A 17,731-nucleotide genomic window follows, 5' to 3' on the forward strand; every position below is an offset into this window, starting at 1 on the left:
TGGTATGTTGTCACGCAAGAAAGTTCGACCTACGATTATACAAGGTTGGATGAATAGGAGATGTTTCTGCTTATGCAAAGTCTCTCATTATTTGCCACCAGACATTTAAGTGATCTCAGACTTACATACTTCAAGTTAGGAATTAGGATCATGTGAACTTTAAGTCACAATAAGTGTCTGACTGATTCACAAACGATACCCCAAGAGGAATCTATTAGTGAACGCTTATACGCTACGATTGCTTCACGTGCGATGCTCGTGTTTCCTAAACTTCATGGTGTCTTATTGTAGCTGTCCTGCTGTTTCTAAACGAAATCGCAGAGGCCAACAGCTTCGCAGTAAAATGTATAGGGAAATATTAAACTCCAAAGATGAAATATAGAACAATAAATGAACATACGAAGGGCGTTCAGTAAGTAAGGCAACACATTTTTTCTGGAAGCAGGTTGCTCTTTTCAGGATTCTAGTGCACCGTATTATTCCCCACTCTTTTGGCTACAAAACTCTATTTTTCAACCTAATGTCCGTTCATTCAAATTCAAATGGCTCTGAGCACTATGGGACTTAACATCTGAGGTCATTAGTCCCCTAGAACTTAGAACTACTTAAACCTAACTTAGCCTAAGGACATCACACACATCCATGCCCGAGGCAGGATTCGAACCTGCTACCGTAGCGGTCGCGCGGTTCCAGACTGAAGCGCCTAGAACCGCTCGGCCACAGCGGCCGGCCTGTCCGTTCATTGCGACGGCCTTACGCTGTATTACTGGGAGAGACTTTACGCCCGCATGATACCACTCTGCTGGTCGACGTCGGAGCCAAAGTCGTGGTGCACCAATAACCTCCCCATCATCCACTTACAGCTTCCTGTGGAGTGCATCCTTCATTGGGCCATACAAATGGACGTTGGAAGTTGCGAGATCCAGGCTTTAGAGTGGATAAGGACGAACAGTCTACTGAAGTTTTGTCACCATGATCGACAAACAGTTTTCATGATGAGCCTCGTAACGCGGAAGTAATTCCGCACAGAAGGTCCTTCGTTGCTCTTTAAGGCCTTCTGTTACGCGGTGAGGAACGCAGCGGCCACACACCTTGTGAGTTCTCGAACTAGTGGACAAGTCTGTCAATACTACCAAGAGAGACCTCCAGTTGACCAGCGAGGTTTTTCATTGTGATCCGTCGATCACCTCGAATGAGTGTGTCCGCACGTTCCAACATTGCAGGAGTCACAGCTGTGTGTGGCCGGCCGGCACGAAGGATATCGGAGAGGTTTGCGCGACCATGTTGCGATGGTGACAGACGCCTCGCCCAACGATTTCGTTCACTGCCAGATCTCCTTCGTTCATGACAGCTCTCTGCTTGGAACGCACCTCCGTAACAGATGCCATTTTGAAGGTTACATACAGTGCCACCACCTATCGGAAATTCATGAAACTATAGGGCCTGAAGCGGGAATATTCCATGATATCCCATAAGAAATTCTGCATTTTTTCAACCGAAATTGGGCGAGAATAAATGTGTGTTGCATTACTCACTGAACGCCCCTCGTCTTCCCTTGAATAGCCACACTGGGTCATTTTTGCACATAAAATTCATTAGTACTATAACTATTATTCAACTTGTATATTGAGCAAGCGGTAAAGGAAACAAAAGAAAAATTAGGAGTACGTATTAAAATCCATGGAGAAGAAATAAAAACTTTGAGGTTCGCCGGGGCAGTGTCTTGAAAGGAGGATATAAGATGAACATCAACAAAAGCAAAACGAGGACAATAGAATGTAATTGAATTAAGTCGGGTGATGCTGAGGGAATTAGATTAGGAAATGAGACGCTTAAAGCAGAAAAGAGTTTTGCTATTTGGGAAGCAAAATAACTGATGATGGTCGAAGTAGAGAGGATATAAAATGTAGACTGGCAATGGCAAGGAAAGAGTTTCTGAAGAAGAGAAATTTGTTAACATCGAGTATAGATATAAGTGTCAGGAAGTCATTTCTGAAAGTATTTGTATGTACTGTAGCCATGTTTGGAAGTGAAACGTGGATTATAAATAGTTTGGACAAGAAGAGAATAGGAGCTTTCCAAATGTGGTGCTACAGAAGAATGCTGAAGATTAGATGGGTAGATCACATAACTAATGAGGAGGTATTGAATAGGATTGGGGAGAAGAGGAGTTTGTGGCACAACTCGACTAGAAGAAGGGATCGGTTGGTAGGACATGTCCTGAGGCATCAAGGGATCACCAATTTAGTACTGGATGGCAGCGTGGAGGGTAAAAATCGTAGAGGGAGATCAAGAAATGAATACACTAAGCAGATTCGGAAGGATGTAGGTTGCAGTAGGTACTGGGAGGTGAAGAAGCTTGCACGGGATAGAGTAGCATGGAGAGCTGCATCAAACCAGTCTCAGGACTGAAGATAACAACAACATAACTGTTTTAAATTATTTTACAGGCAGAACCTGTTTCACAACTTCAGTTCACAGTTACACAGCATTGGTTTGCATTTTTTTTACATATATCGCTGACCTATTTTTCTCGGAGCGCACGGGAACGAATCTGTGACAAGAGTAAATTGACTGCTTGGAAGTAAAAAGTACGCTCGGCATCGTGTTATCAAACTATGCACACAGCTTAACAGGGCGCTGGTGCGTAGGGCGCAGCGCATGTGGTTACAGCTATTGCAGGGAGAGGGGGCCTCGTATCGACCCACGCCACCATATGATGTAGAACAATCAGCTGCCGTGTCGCCCTGGCTGTTGCTGAAAGCGTAGGCAGCGGCCATAATACGTTTTACTGTGGCCACGGCCCCTCTTTACAGCTCTGCCCAAACACGAAAGTATTTATTTTATGCTATTTCTTCTCATTTAATGACCAAAGAGAATTTTTGCCAAATTTTCAGTTTGACGGAGAAGCAAGTTCAGGCCACAGATGGCCAAAGCTAAAAAATCTGGAAGCGTATGAATTCCTTTCACATATGCTATTTCCTTCTCTTAGATATCTTCCCTTCTGTTTTACGTTCCAGTTACTGATGTGAAAAAATCTAAGCCTTTGGGGGAACGGATAATAAGGAGTGATCAAAAAGTTGCAGTTTGGGGACACTGCTGCAGCGTATACGCTATCCGGTGCGACTCTGATGCGGGTATATAAGCCCCGACTTTTAGGGAAAGGGTTAGTGTGGTATTCGAACGGAAACTTTTGGATCGGCACTTATATGTTGTTCTCGAAGCGGCCACCTGTCACAGATGTAGTGAAACCGCCTCCGATTTATCAAGCAGTGTCTTGATTTTGTGAAAGAAATAAACAACTCGTTTTGTCTAGGCTTATCATTAGATCACGAACATATATATTCTAATAAAATGAAAACGAAGCACCACGAACCATCAGCTGCGCCCTTACAGCATAGTGGTACGCCGACAATATTCTACGCCCCGTTTTGTTGCCCTTCATGGCAAGCCATCTTTGACTTACATTTCAGCAAGATAATGCCCGCCCGCATACGGCGAGAGTTTCTACTGCTTGTCTTCGTGCGTGCCAAACACTACCCTGGCCATCAAGGTCGTCGCATCTCTCCTCAATAACTGAGAACGTTTAGAGCATTATGGGCAGGGCCCTCCAACCAGCTCGGGACAGAATTTTGCACGATATCCCTCAGGAGGGTATTCAACAACTCTATCAATCAATGGTAAGTCCTGTAACTGCTTACATAAGGGCCAGAGGTGGACCAACACGTTATTGACTTCCTCAATTTGTGAAGCTCTTTCCCTTGAATAATCTGATTTTTCCGAAACTGTAATCATTTGTTTGTCTGTAAATCACATCATCCGATTTCTGTCCCGTTCGGATAATTTCCCCCTTACGTGTCTCCAGCACAAGTTGAAGGCAACACCTCCTGTAGATACACTCCTGGAGATTGAAATAAGAACACCGTGAATTCATCGTCCCAGGAAGGGGAAACTTTATTGACACATTCCTGGGGTCAGATACATCACATGATCACACTGACAGAACCACAGGCACATAGACACAGGCAAAAGAGCATGCACAATGTCGGCAATAGTACAGTGTATATCCACCTTTCGCAGCAATGCAGGCTGCTATTCTCCCATGGAGACGATCGTAGAGATGCTGGATGTAGTCCTGTGGAACGGCTTGCCATGCCATTTCCACCTGGCGCCTCAGTTGGACCAGCGTTCGTGCTGGACGTGCAGACCGCGTGAGACGACGCTTCATCCAGTCCCAAACATGCTCAATGGGGGACAGATCCGGAGATCTTGCTGGCCAGGGTAGTTGACTTACACCTTCTAGAGCACGTTGGGTGGCACGGGATACATGCGGACGTGCATTGTCCTGTTGGAACAGCAAGTTCCCTTGCCGGTCTAGGAATGGTAGAACGATGGGTTAGATGACATTTTGGATGTACCGTGCACTATTCAGTGTCCCCTCGACGATCACCAGTGGTGTACGGCCAGTGTAGGAGATCGCTCCCCACACCATGATGCCGGGTGTTGGCCCTGTGTGCCTCGGTCGTATGCAGTCCTGATTGTGGCGCTCACCTGCACGGCGCCAAACACGCATACGACCATCATTGGCACCAAGGCAGAAGCGACTCTCATCGCTGAAGACGACACGTCTCCATTCGTCCCTCCATTCACGCCTGTCGCGACACCACTGGAGGCGGGCTGCATGATGTTGGGGCGTGAGCGGAAGACGGACTAACGGTGTGCGGGACCGTAGCCCAGCTTCATGGAGACGGTTGCGAATGGTCCTCGCCGATACCCCAGGAGCAACAGTGTCCCTAATTTGCTGGGAAGTGGCGGTGCGGTCCCCTACGGCACCGCGTAGGATCCTCTTGTCTTGGCGTGCATCCGTGCGTCGCTGCTGTCCGGTCCCAGGTCGACGGGCACGTGCACCTTCCGCCGACCACTGGCGACAACATCGATGTACTGTGGAGACCTCACGCCCCACGTGTTGAGCAATTCGGCGGTACGTCCACCCGGCCTCCCGCATGCCCACTATACGCCCTCGCTCAAAGTCCGCCAACTGCACATACGGTTCACGTCCACGCTGTCGCGGCACGCTACCAGTGTTAAAGACTGCGATGGAGCTCCGTATGCCACGGCAAACTGGCTGACACTGACGGCGGCCGTGCACAAATGCTGCGCAGCTAGCGCCATTCGACGGCCAACACCGCGGTTCCTGGTGTGTCCGCTGTGCCGTGCGTGTGATCATTGCTTGTACAGCCCTCACGCAGTGTCCGGAGCAAGTATGGTGGGTCTGACACACCGGTGTCAATGTGTTCTTTTTTCCATTTCCAGGAGTGTAGTTCCACGTTCTCCAGTGGAGCCAGTTCCTACTGATAGTCGTTATGTGATTATACGTCAGTGATAATAATTCGAGTCTGATGTGCTCATTGAACAACCAAGGCCCCTGGTGAATGGCGATGCGGTCGAACAAAGAAATGAATGTATTGAACAGGTTGTAATCTACCTCCAGTGAAGCAGAATTCTTATCCAGTATGATGCATCCTCCTTACAACTAAACCAAGACACAGCCAGACGTGGAGTTCGACGGTCTGTTTTGATAGCATGGTATGCCAAAGGTCTGGCTTAGAGTCCGATTTTAGGCTACAATTTTTAACACGCACTTCTGGTAAAACCATGAGAAGAACGTAGAGGTGAACTGTGGTTCTAAGTCTACATTAAGAGTGATGTCCCTCTGCTACCGTCTGCACCAGAGTCAGATAACGATAGGAGCCGGTTCGACTCCCAGTGAAACACAGAAATTTCCATCGCATTGTTTTTTGGTTCAAACACGTTACTCTTAGCTTAGCTACAGGTGAAAAAGAATTCGATAGTTAACTTTTCTTTATGTGTAAGCAACAACGCGTATGTGTGGGGTTCAACTTCCAGTCAGCACAGAAAGTTTCAATACGTTGTACTTACATATAGTTCAAACGTGCACACGTCACGCAACGGCTGAAAAAAACTGATATATAAGCTCTATTCGTGGCTAGTAAATAACGATGATAGATGCCGTGTTCGACTCCCACTAACGCAAGAATATTTCCGTCTTTTGTTTCCAACTTCAAACATATCACAATTGGTGAAAAAATTCGATATATAACATTTGTATCTGCTTAGTTAACAATCCGATTAGGTGCTGGGTTCGAATCCCCGTCCAACACAAGACTTTACGTCACATTATTTCACGTTTAAATTTGCACACAGTTTGTTACTAGTGAATGACGTCATATTTAACATCTTTCGTGGATAGTTAACAGTTTTCTGGATAGGCTTCCAGGTTCCGTAATCTTTTTCGTCATGGGATTTCAGGTTGAGGCTTACCGACTCACACTGGCTAAAACTGAGGTAATTTACGTCTCTTTATCCTTAAACAGCAAGGATGATCTGTGCTGTGTTCGATTTCCGGTCAGGCGCCAAAGCTTTGCTTGGTTAGCATTGGCTATATAGATACTTGATTTGAATCCATATTCAAAACAAAACACTTAGACATGTCATTTAAAGTTCAGACATGTGCACAACTAGCTGCTCATGAAGTCCTTAGATATATAATGCCACATTTTTATTGATAGCAAGGGGAGAGGTGACTTTGAAAACTGACATCGATCAAAACGCCATCATCAGTACAGTGCAATTACTAGTGATTCGCTGTTGAGTTTGAGGCTTCCATGGGGCTCTTCACGCTGTTAATCGCTTTTTTAGTAACGGTTTGCTTTATTAACGAGTTTATGCAGAACTATTCAGCAAGCGAACAATGAATGGGTGGTTGGAAAATCTTTCAGAGAGCAAGAATACTTTGAATTGTCGTAGAACTCTGGAAGTATAGATATTCTTGCAAAAGAATTACTTTTGACTGAGGACTACTGAATGATTTGTGTGGCAGAGTTACAAGTATTAGTTGTCTCAGATGCTAATGAGAGTGGTAATGTTTTTGAAATATTACGTAGTGTAATAAATTTTAGTTCACAAGCTGTAAGTACAGTTTCATGTCCAGTAACACATTTCCCGATATTTGCAATATCTTGGTATCAATTGAAATCTTGACTCATCATTATACAGACCAGTGTTCTCCAGTGCATTAAATTGTTCCAGGTGCAATTAATTAACGCGAAACTAATAACAAAGCTTCGTTGGGAGTACAAAATTGAGAAGTTCTCTTAGGGGTATATAAAGAAGAAAGGAACATCGTCAATTTTTTGCAAATGCTTTGATTCCGTTTTACTTTATTTATTCATTTAAACGTATGGCTATGGCCCCCCGTCGGGCAGGCCGTTCGCCGGGTGCCGGTCTTACAATTTGACGCCACTTCGGCGACCTGCAGTCGACGAGGATGACAGATAGGATGATGATGAGGACAGCACAACACCCAGTCCGCGGGCGGAGAAAATTCCCCGACCCAGCCGCGAATCGAACCCGGGCCCAGAGGACTGACAATTCGTCACGCTGACCATTCAGCGACTCCGTTGTACTGAAAAGGTGTGATATCTGTCTGTTCATTAAGAAAAACTGTTTTTTAATCTAGCCTCAGAGATTGGCACGCCAGTGTCCTGCTGCTGCTAGGACCAGGGCAGTAGACGGCGGGAGGAGGTAGCCAGTCACCGCTAGGCAGGTCCCAGTAGCATTGCGCTCGCACCGCGCCACCTACTCGCTCCGGTTGCGACCCTGGCCAAGGCGGCAGCAGCAGGAAGTAGGATATGGGCGGCGGCGCCGCGGAAAAGAATCAATCAAACCCGACTGAGTGAAAACCATATTCGTATATCTGACGTAACCGATAGATGCTTGTGACAATCGGTGGTTTCACATTAAGTGAACCACTCAAACCTGGAGAGTGACGTGGTTGCAGACCAGGTTTGTTTCATTCGACTGGGAAAAAAAAAGAAAAAAAAAAACACGATTCAACGACTGGCCAGTCGGTTGTCCCATCACTAGGAATTACTGTACTGAAAAGAGATTAGGACGTTAGGAAGTGACGTCGTGTGGGCTGCATTCCAATCAGGCAGAACGCGATTCAGGTCGTTTGGGGTAGACTAGAGCTTGATACTACTACAATAAAGACATACTGAGGCTCTTAAGAGCGCGACCCCACTATTCATATGTAGTCGCTCCTGTAATTAATGTGACCTTTACACAACAGAACAAGACCCATTACTGGTATAAAATGCAGCGTAGGGCTTAGCACTTTATCGTGCCGGCCGGAGTGGCCGAGCGGTTCTAGGCACTACAGTCTGGAACCACGCGACCGCTACGGTCGGAGGTTCGAATCCTGCCTCGGGCATGGATGTGTGTGATGTCCTTAGGTTAGTTAGGTTTAAGTAGTTCTAAGTTCTAAGGGACTGATGACCTCAGAAGTTAAGTCCCATAGCACTCAGAGCCATTTGAACCACTTTATTTTTTTTCCAACTCGTTGGGCGATGTATATCACACTCCATACCTCTGCTCCTGGTCTTCCAATTAATATCAACAAATTCCTAATAAGCATCATCTTCGTTCTTTATTATGCAAATCTCGTCATTATAATTCTGTGAAACTTCATGTAATTCACTTCACTTAAAATCTAAATTACAAATACTGAGTCATGCTCACCTATTATTTTCGCAAACATGTATTTGCAAGCAGTTGTAATTTTATGGCACTAATTATTTCCCATTATGAAAAAGGCAGAGTGAAGAGCAGGTGTCAGTAAGACTGACAGATCACATCTTCTGAACATGCAGGGAGAGCAAAGGAGACTGACTAACACTAAATGAAAAAGTTTGTATTGGAATGGCTCATCTCTTGTTTGTGAGAGTGCTGTTGACGAGGAAAATGAAATTACTTGCAGGGTTTGTAGTTGTCTCCGATAATATTAAAAATGCACCACGAGTATTTGAAATGTTGTGGTACTGTCTCAAAATCAGGTGTTTGAGTTCCTTGAATTTGGCAGTCGTTTACTTCAGCAACTAATCACTGTTACGAAATGGTACTTTGTCATCTCAGGGCTTTACAAATGCAATAAATGAATAAAATGAAATAAAATCAGATGGACGAATGTAAGGAACGTGCATCAATGCAGACCTACATGCTCATATCTATTTGTTTCTTCGGACAACCACACGTCTCGTGTCTCAAAATGTTCAGAAGATTATCCCTCATTCGTAATTAAACATTTAATTATCTTTAACAAAAAAGGTTGTTTTACTTACGTATTTTCGTTAATGACTCATTTTCATAACTAAACCAGTTCATCTGAAAAATTACTTTTCATTGATATTAGTTAGGTCTATGACGTGTGCGTCGTTCCACTATATTTCTGATTTAAGCTCGTATGACAGATAAAGCTGCGAAGGTGCAGGTAATTCCCATTCATATTTATGTGTGAGCTGTCTTCTGCAAGTAAACTCGGTAGATTCTTCGTCATGTGCCTGGTGTCTCATTCACTGAGAGATTGTGTCCTGTTGCAGCTTTAGTTTTCAGAATTCTTAATAATCATTTTCTGTAAATGTGGTACTAGTTTTTCGTGCCATTGTTAGAATGAAGAACATATGTTTATGCCACAGCAAGTCACAATATTTATGGATTATTTATTTTATGACATTAATATATTTGTGAAGGGTTTCGAGGCACTTGTGCTTCTCTTCAGGCATCAAGAAATGAAAAGCACATAAATATTGTTTACGTTATAAGATAGGATCGAAAGGCGTCGCAGATAAATTGTTATAAAATTAATAATCCATACGCATTGTGACTGGTTGCATATAAACACTACTTCCATAATTCTTAGTTTATTGGGTAGTAAATGGTGAGGGCATGAGCTAATATCAAGAATTACGACCATAGATATAATTTCTAGGTGGCTTATTCGTAAATGGAAGTCTCAAATATCGAGGTTCAGTATGTTGGAGATGAATTACGTTATTAATAAGGCTCTAAAACAGATATTTGTATCTTGTAACTGGAAGATGCCACCACAGATTTATACTGCAACAAGACATATTCAGACAGACGCACATCCCTGACTCTTTCAGACAAAATCAGGGAAATCTCCCGTTGATAAGTATCGTTGAAGAACGTGGAACAAATATATTTTGTTCGCTAGAAAGAGTATAGATATGGCCTGAAATGACCAACCAGTCGGTTGCGTCAATTCCTAGGAGCTGTTCAGAATCTAATTTCAGTAAGTGCCATCATTAAATCAGCGCTGTGACTCGCCACTCATTGTTATGTTGCCGCATGTACACTATTAACAGGCAGTAGTCTGTGTTCACATGTGGTTTCAGTCTTCCGTGGAACGATGTATTGACGTGTGTTTGGTAGTGAGCGAACTGCAGACGCAAGGGCCTGCGTGTAGTGTACTCCGGTCAGTGTGCGTAAAGGGCGAAATGACATTCGAAAACCATATAAAATTGTCATACGGATCGTACTGAAGGTGTTTTACTGATCTGCCCAACAGTGAAGAAGCCAGGAATAATACAAATTTTGCGCAAGTTAATAAAATAACAACAAAAGCTTTTCGTACTTCCGAATCGACTATATTCTATATTAACAGTGCAGTAAGCCGGCCGGTGTGGCCGAGCGGTTCTAGGCGCTTCGGTCTGGAACCGCGCAACCACTACGGTCGCAGGTTCGAATCCTGCCTCGGGCATGGATGTGTGTGATGTCCTTAGGCTAAGTTAGGTTTAAGTAGTTCTAAGTTCTAGGGGACTGATGACCTCAGATGTTAAGTCCCATAGTGCTCAGAGCCATTTTTTTGAACAGTGCAGTAACGTCCGCAGAATCTCTAGATGTGAGCACGTATTTTCATTCTCCAAGACAGGGATCTAAATGAAAAAGAAAATTACGGATTTCGACGGTTTTGACAAAAATTTGGTGTGCAGAACAGCACTTCGATACTACGACAGAGGAGAGTCTCCGATGACTAGAAAAATACAAAGTGATCGCCTTGAAAAAATTAATTATTATGACTCAGAGACTTCCATTCTTCGTCTTTCCCGCTCATTTGGTTTTGATCACGAATCTATAATGACGTACAAAAATTTGTAATGGAATGCAGAGACAATACAGCAGCAAGAACGATGTTTTGTGTAAAATGTACTTACTGAATGCTGAGGACAATAGTCTTGTAGTATACTTAGATAAAATTTTGGAAATAAGCTATTGCAGACGTGAACTGCTGGTACATCAATAACATGTATAACCGCCAGAGTGTTGAATGCAAGCATGCAAACGTGCATGCATTGTGTTGCACAGGTCCCCGGTGTTAGTTTGTGGGAGGGAGTTCCATGCATATTGCACATGATCGGTCAATACAGGAACAGATAATGCTGTTTGTCGATGGCGCTGGACTTGTCCAATGATGACCCATAAGTGCTCGATTGGAGACGCATCTGGTGATCGAACAAGCCAATGCAACATGTTGACACTCTGTAGAGCATGTTAGGTTACAACAGCGGTACGTGGGCGAGCGTTATCCTGTAGAGCATGTCAGGTTACAACAGCGGTATGTGGGCGAGCGTTATCCTGTTGGAAAACAGCTCTTGGAACGAATGGCAAAACAACAGGCCAACTCACTGCATTGACATACAAATTTACAGTCACGGTGCGTGGGATAACCATGAGAGTGTTCCTGCTATCATATGAAATCTCATTCCAAACCATAACACCGCGTATTGGTACAGTGTATCTAGCACGCAGACAGGTTGGTTGAAGGCCCTCAACTGGCCTCCTTCTAACTAACACACGGCCATCACTGGCACCGGGACAGAACCAGCTTCCATTGGAAAACAGAATGGATCTCCCCCCTGTCTTCCAATAAGCTCTCGCTTGACACTACTGAAGTCGCAAATGGCGGAGGTTTGGGGTAAGTGGAAGGCACGCTATGGGGCGTCTGGTTCGGAGCTGTCCTTGAAGTAACCGATTTGTAACAACTCGTTGCGTAACTGTGGTTCCAAATGCTGCTAAAATTGGTGCTGCAGATACAGTGCGATGATGCGCCAGAGCCATGGGCCGAACACGATGGTCTTCCGTCTCTGTAGTCCGACGTGGCCATCCGGAGGCCGGTTATCTTGCGACCGTATATTCTCGTGACCACCGCTGCCAGCAATCATGTACAGTGGCTCATTCTCGCCAACTTTTTCAGCAATATCGCGGAAGGAACCTCCAGCTTCTGGTAGCCCTATTACAAGACCTCGTTCAATCTCAGTGAGGTGTTGATAATGGCGCTTAGAGGCATTTTTGACTAACATCATCTCACCATTCCAGTCCCAAAGGTAACTACCGCTCACGACCGTTACAGCGTGTATCTGAAGCAAACGTGATTTGTATCCTCATAGTAGCGCTACTAGCTCCACTCTTATGCAATTGGCGCGTAATTTGAATAGAGATCATCTTCCAGTTATAGAAACACGCCTACCAACTTTTGTTTATTTCACACATTTCCTTCTTGGTGTTGCGATTTTTTGTTCGGTCAATGTACAGAGTGATCAAAAAGTCAGTATAAATTTGAAAACTTAATAAACAACGGAATAATGTAGATAGAGAGGTAAAAATTGACACACATGCTTGGAATGACACAGGGTTTTATTAGAAAAAAAAGTTCACAAAATGTCCGGCAGATGGCGCGTGAAAGATCTCTTGCGCGCGTCATTTGGTGATGATCGTGTACTCAGCCGCTACTTTCGTCATGCTTGGTCTCCCAGGTCCCCAGACCTCAGTCCGTGCGATTATTGGCTTTGGGGTTACCTCAAGTCGCAAGTGTATTATGATCGACAGACATCTCTAGGGATGCTGAAAGACAACATCCGATGCCAATGCCTCACCATAACTCCGGACATGCTTTACAGCGCTGTTCACAACATTATTCCTCGACTATAGCTATTGTTGAGGAATGATGGTGGACATATTGAGCATCTCCTGTAAAGAACATCATCTTTGCTTTGTCTTACTTTCTTATGCTAATTATTGCCATTCTGATCAGATGAAGCGCCATCTGTCGGACATTTTTTGAACGTTTGTATTTTTTTGGTTCTAATAAAACCCCATGTCATTCCAAGCATGTGTGTCAATTTGTACTCTCTATCTACATTATTCCCTGATTTATTCAGTTTTCAAATTTATACTGACTTTTTGATCACCCGGTATATTTTGCTAGACTTAGAAGAGAATATTGGCCTGAACGTACATACGGCTACTTTGCCATAGCGTATATCGGCGCTTTGGGTGATGGGTGACGAAGGGTCAATAAGAGCTGCAAATTAAAAAATATCGGGAGATAGGGAATAGTCTCGGTCGCGTTAAGGCGAGCCATCGGAACTAAAATGCTGGCGGCAGCAAGTTCCTACAGTGTCCAACAAAACGCGAGTTCATCAACGACGACATTTTTCATTACACCGGCGGAACACTTTCACAGCTCTTACGGTATTTTATATTTTATCTAGGAATAGTTATATGTTTTCACGATAAAATCTGTATCACGCGCATCTATAAACTTTGAGAATGTTCATATACTATTTTCAGTCCATATATGTCAGTGGTTCTGTTTTTCATTGCCAGATCGCTCGCAGTATTGTCAGTCTGATTACTTTACTCACACGCCTCGTATACTGTCTTGAAAAGAGGTTATAAGATGAATACCAAAAGAAGTAAGACAAAAGAAGCGGAATACAACTAAACTAAACCAGGCGACGCTGAGGAAATTACATTAGGAAACGAGACACCAGAAGTAGTAGATGAGTTTTGCTCTTGGGGCATCAAAATAAGTGATGATGGACGAATCATAGAGGATATAAACAGGCGACTGTCTGTAGCAAGGAATGCATTTCTGAAAAAGAGGAATTTGTTAACATCTAAGTTTATTTTTTATGGCACAGCTTGACTAAAAGAAGAAATTGGAGCTGAAGAGGCTGGTACAGGAGCTGCATGGAGAGCTGCTTGAAACCAGCCTGCGGATTGAAGACCACAACAACGACTGTCTGTCGAAGTGGGCTGTGTGCAGCACTAACAGGGAGGAGTCCATTCAGTGCTGCTCTGCAGCCAGGAGGCAACTTCTCTAATAGCTCCTCTGTGCTGCCTTGTATAATCAGCGCATTGGCGTATAGTTGCGCTGCACGCGCTTCAGTTTTCCATCAGTTCTATGCGGAAACTCTGTAGCATTAAGAAGGAACTCGCCGATTTGGAGAGCGCGCGCGTAACGCGGCAATTACGGGAACGGGCCAGTAATAACGAGGTTGTGCGGCGTTAGACGGTTGCCTTGCAACAGCAATTAGCCGTCGCTAACAGGGCTCTTCTGAGGCGGCGCGATGCGCAAGTGACAAGTGTTGATTAGTGCGGAGTTAAGTGGCTGCGGCCAGCTCGCGACCTGTTGCTGCTCCCTGGCGTGCGGCGCCAGTGTGCGCGGCCTGCCCGCACCGCCGCGGTCCCCCTACTCGCTGTCAGCAGGTAATGCACGCACCACGCGCCGTAAGTCCGCGCACACGAGCACGAGCGCGCAGTAGATTTATTACTCGTACTTTCTGCCTGGGTTCTTTCCCTGAACCTTGCAAGCGTATACAGACGTTTTCATTGGGCCCTATTCGTATTGCGTATCATGTAGGCTACCTCCAGAACTGCTGGTACATTCGAATCTGGTGTAAGTGGCTGCACCTGTCTGCTTTCCAAATAAAAGGTTCGAAGACAAACGTTACGATCCATTTCACGGGTGTCAGTGCAGATAACTGTTTAACGTTGTTACCAAAAATCTCGATAAGTTCTTGACAGATGTAATTCGGATTTATACACGATACTCTAATAAATGTTCGGACGGACATACACTACATATTTTAATATATACAGTAATAAAAATATATACACTATATAAAGGGGAAATCTTCCTAGCAAAAATCTCGAAAAATTCTTGAACGAAAGCTGTTGCCAAAAACCTCGAAAAGTATTTGATCGATTTTCTTCAGATTCTTACATGATACTCTAACGAACAATCGGATGGATATAAGTTATATACTTTTAATATATACAATATATACAATATATAAATATATATGTAATATGTAAAGGGGAAAAGTTATTAAAGTTATTACCAAAAATCTTGGAAAAGTCCGTGACAGATTTACTTCAAGTTTTTAGACGATACTCTAATGAATAGTTGGATAGACATAGACTATATATATATATATATATATATATATATATATATATATATATATATATATAAAATATGTGAATAAAGACCGATTGGGAGAAACAATATGCTGTGCTGTGCTCTGCTGTGAAAATGTACTGTTTTGTTTTCTTTCTCGCACTCAGGCAAATTGTTTCTCCCATATGTATCCTTTTATTATATATTTTTACTAAAAATTGTATATACAACATTGTTTTGTTTTGTTTTCTTCCTTGTAGTCGGTTTTCACTGAAAACAGAAAAGTTGTGTTTATGGCTTATCGGCTTATGATTAAAATACTACTGCGGAATATGAATTTGCAATAACAATAAATGATACTCACGGTCAGAGAGAGGAGGGAAGTGGAGATTGGCAGGTGGAAGTGCGTGTGGGGGGGGATGTACAGAGGGAGGGGGGGCGAGCAGGGATGGAGAGAGAGTGAGACATGAGACAGGGGTAGGAGGAGACGGACGGAAGATAGATAGATAGAGGGCGGAGGAGGTGATGGACAACGAGAGCGCGAGGAGGAGGAGGAGGAGGTGGACAAAGAGCGGGTAAGGGGGAGATGGACAGCGAGAGGGTGGAGAAGCAGATTAGGATGTATATCCAATTCTCGAACACGTTTAGCAATTGTAAAACATGCCGGTTCAAAAATGGTTCAAATGGCTCTGAACACTATGGGACTTAACATCTGAGGTCATCAGTCCCCTAGAACTTAGAGCTACTTAAACCTAACTAACCTAAGGATATCACACACATCCATGCCCGAGGCAGGATTCGAACCTGCGACCGTAGCAGTCGCGCGGTTTCGGACTGAGCGCCTAGAACCGCTCGGCCACCGCGGCCGGCGCAAAACATGCCGGTTTCACTATTTAATTAACAAGGCTAAGGATCTGTCAGTACCTTGGCTTTGTGTGTTAAATCTGTATCAGTGTTACTTGGGTGTGATGGTTGCTTGTAAGCTGCTGTATTGTGATTTTGGTTTTTGCTGAATATCTAATGAAAGTAAGATGGGACGATGAAACAGTGTCGCCACATGAACTGACCGAGAGACGTGGCGCGTTGGTAACACACTGGATTCGCATTCGAAAGACCGAGGTTCATATCACAACCCGACCATCCAAGTTTTCCCTGATTTCCCTAAACCGCTTAGAGAAAATGCTGGAATGGTTCGGTGGAAGATGAACCGACCAATTTCATCCCCCACCCATGTCAATCCGAGATTGTGTTCTGTCTCTAATAACCATATAGTTGACAACGCGTTACTTTTCTACCGACGGCCGGAGTGGCCGAGCGGTTCTAGGTGCTACAGTCTGGAATCGTACTACCGCTACGGTCGCAGGTTCGAATCCTGCCTCGGGCATGGATATGTGTGCTGTCCTTAGGTTAGTTAGGTTTAAGTAGTTCTAAGTTCTAGGTGACTGATGACCTCAGAAGTGAAGTCCCACAGTGCTCAGAGCCATTTGGACCATTTTACTTTTCTACGGTATGCTTTGTTTGTCTAGAATAGCACCAAGTAGGCCGTCTAGCTCATCGCCATTACAGACAGAGCACAGGATTATTGGAATAAGGATGAATTAGGAAATCGGAAGTTGTCATTCTGCAGGAACCGTTCAAGCAGTCGTAATCTCAAGGCTAAGTCACTCGACGACGCCGAACAGCTGGCACGCCTTTAACCGTGCCCCATGCCCTCGCTCGACTAGCCACTATTGGATTTAATCTAGGCCACTGATTATCAGAAACCCCGTCTCACTTTCTCTTCTCCACATGACGTTTGACTACTTGTGGTAAACAACGATATTACTGGCTCTGAGCACTATGGGACTTAACAGCTATGGTCATCAGTCCCCTAGAACGTAGAACTACTTAAACCTAACTAACCTAAGGACAGCACACAACACCCAGCCATCACGAGGCAGAGAAAATCCCTGACCCCGCCGGGAATCGAACCCGGGAACCCGGGCGTGGGAAGCGAGAACGCTACCGCACGACAACGAGATGCGGGCAACGATATTACTTCTACTGTTACTACTACTACTACTAAACTAAACTCCGTCCGAATAGGCCATGAAGGCCCAACGGCACCGACCGGCCGCCGTGTCATCCTCAGATCACAGGCGTCAGTGGATGCGAGCATGGAGGGACATGTGGTCAGCACACCGCTCTCCCGGCCGTATGTCAGTTTACGAGACCGGAGCCGCTACTTCTCAATCAAGTAGCTCCTCAGTTTGCCTCACAAGGGCTGAGTGCACCCCGCTTGCAAACAGCGCTCGGGAGACCGGATGGTCACCCATCCAAGTGCTAGCCCAGCCCGACAGTACTTAACATCGGTGATCTGACGGGAACCAGTGTTACCACTGCGGCAAGGCCGTTGGCGCTGCTGCTACTGCTACTGCTGCTACTACTACTACTACTACTACTACTAAAAACCGAGCTCCTCGCCAGGCTGTGAAGGCCCAAGGGATGTTTATCTGCCGCCGTGTCATCCTCTGCCTTGTGGCGTCATGCGGATGCGGTATAGAGAGGCGTGTGGTCAGCACACCGCTCTCCCGGCCGTTTTGCAGACTTTCCAGACCGAGGGGCCGC

At 44.8% G+C, this 17,731-nt stretch overlaps 1 pseudogene; it reads right to left on the bottom strand.

Annotated features, from left to right (window-relative positions):
- Window positions 1-17,403: 17,403 nt before the first annotated feature.
- On the bottom strand, window positions 17,404-17,521 carry LOC124557319 (annotated as a pseudogene).
- Between the last annotated feature and the right edge of the window lie 210 nt (window positions 17,522-17,731).

The sequence above is a fragment of the Schistocerca americana genome, chromosome X (assembly GCF_021461395.2).
Source record: "Schistocerca americana isolate TAMUIC-IGC-003095 chromosome X, iqSchAmer2.1, whole genome shotgun sequence".
Taxonomy (NCBI): Eukaryota; Metazoa; Arthropoda; class Insecta; order Orthoptera; family Acrididae; genus Schistocerca; species Schistocerca americana.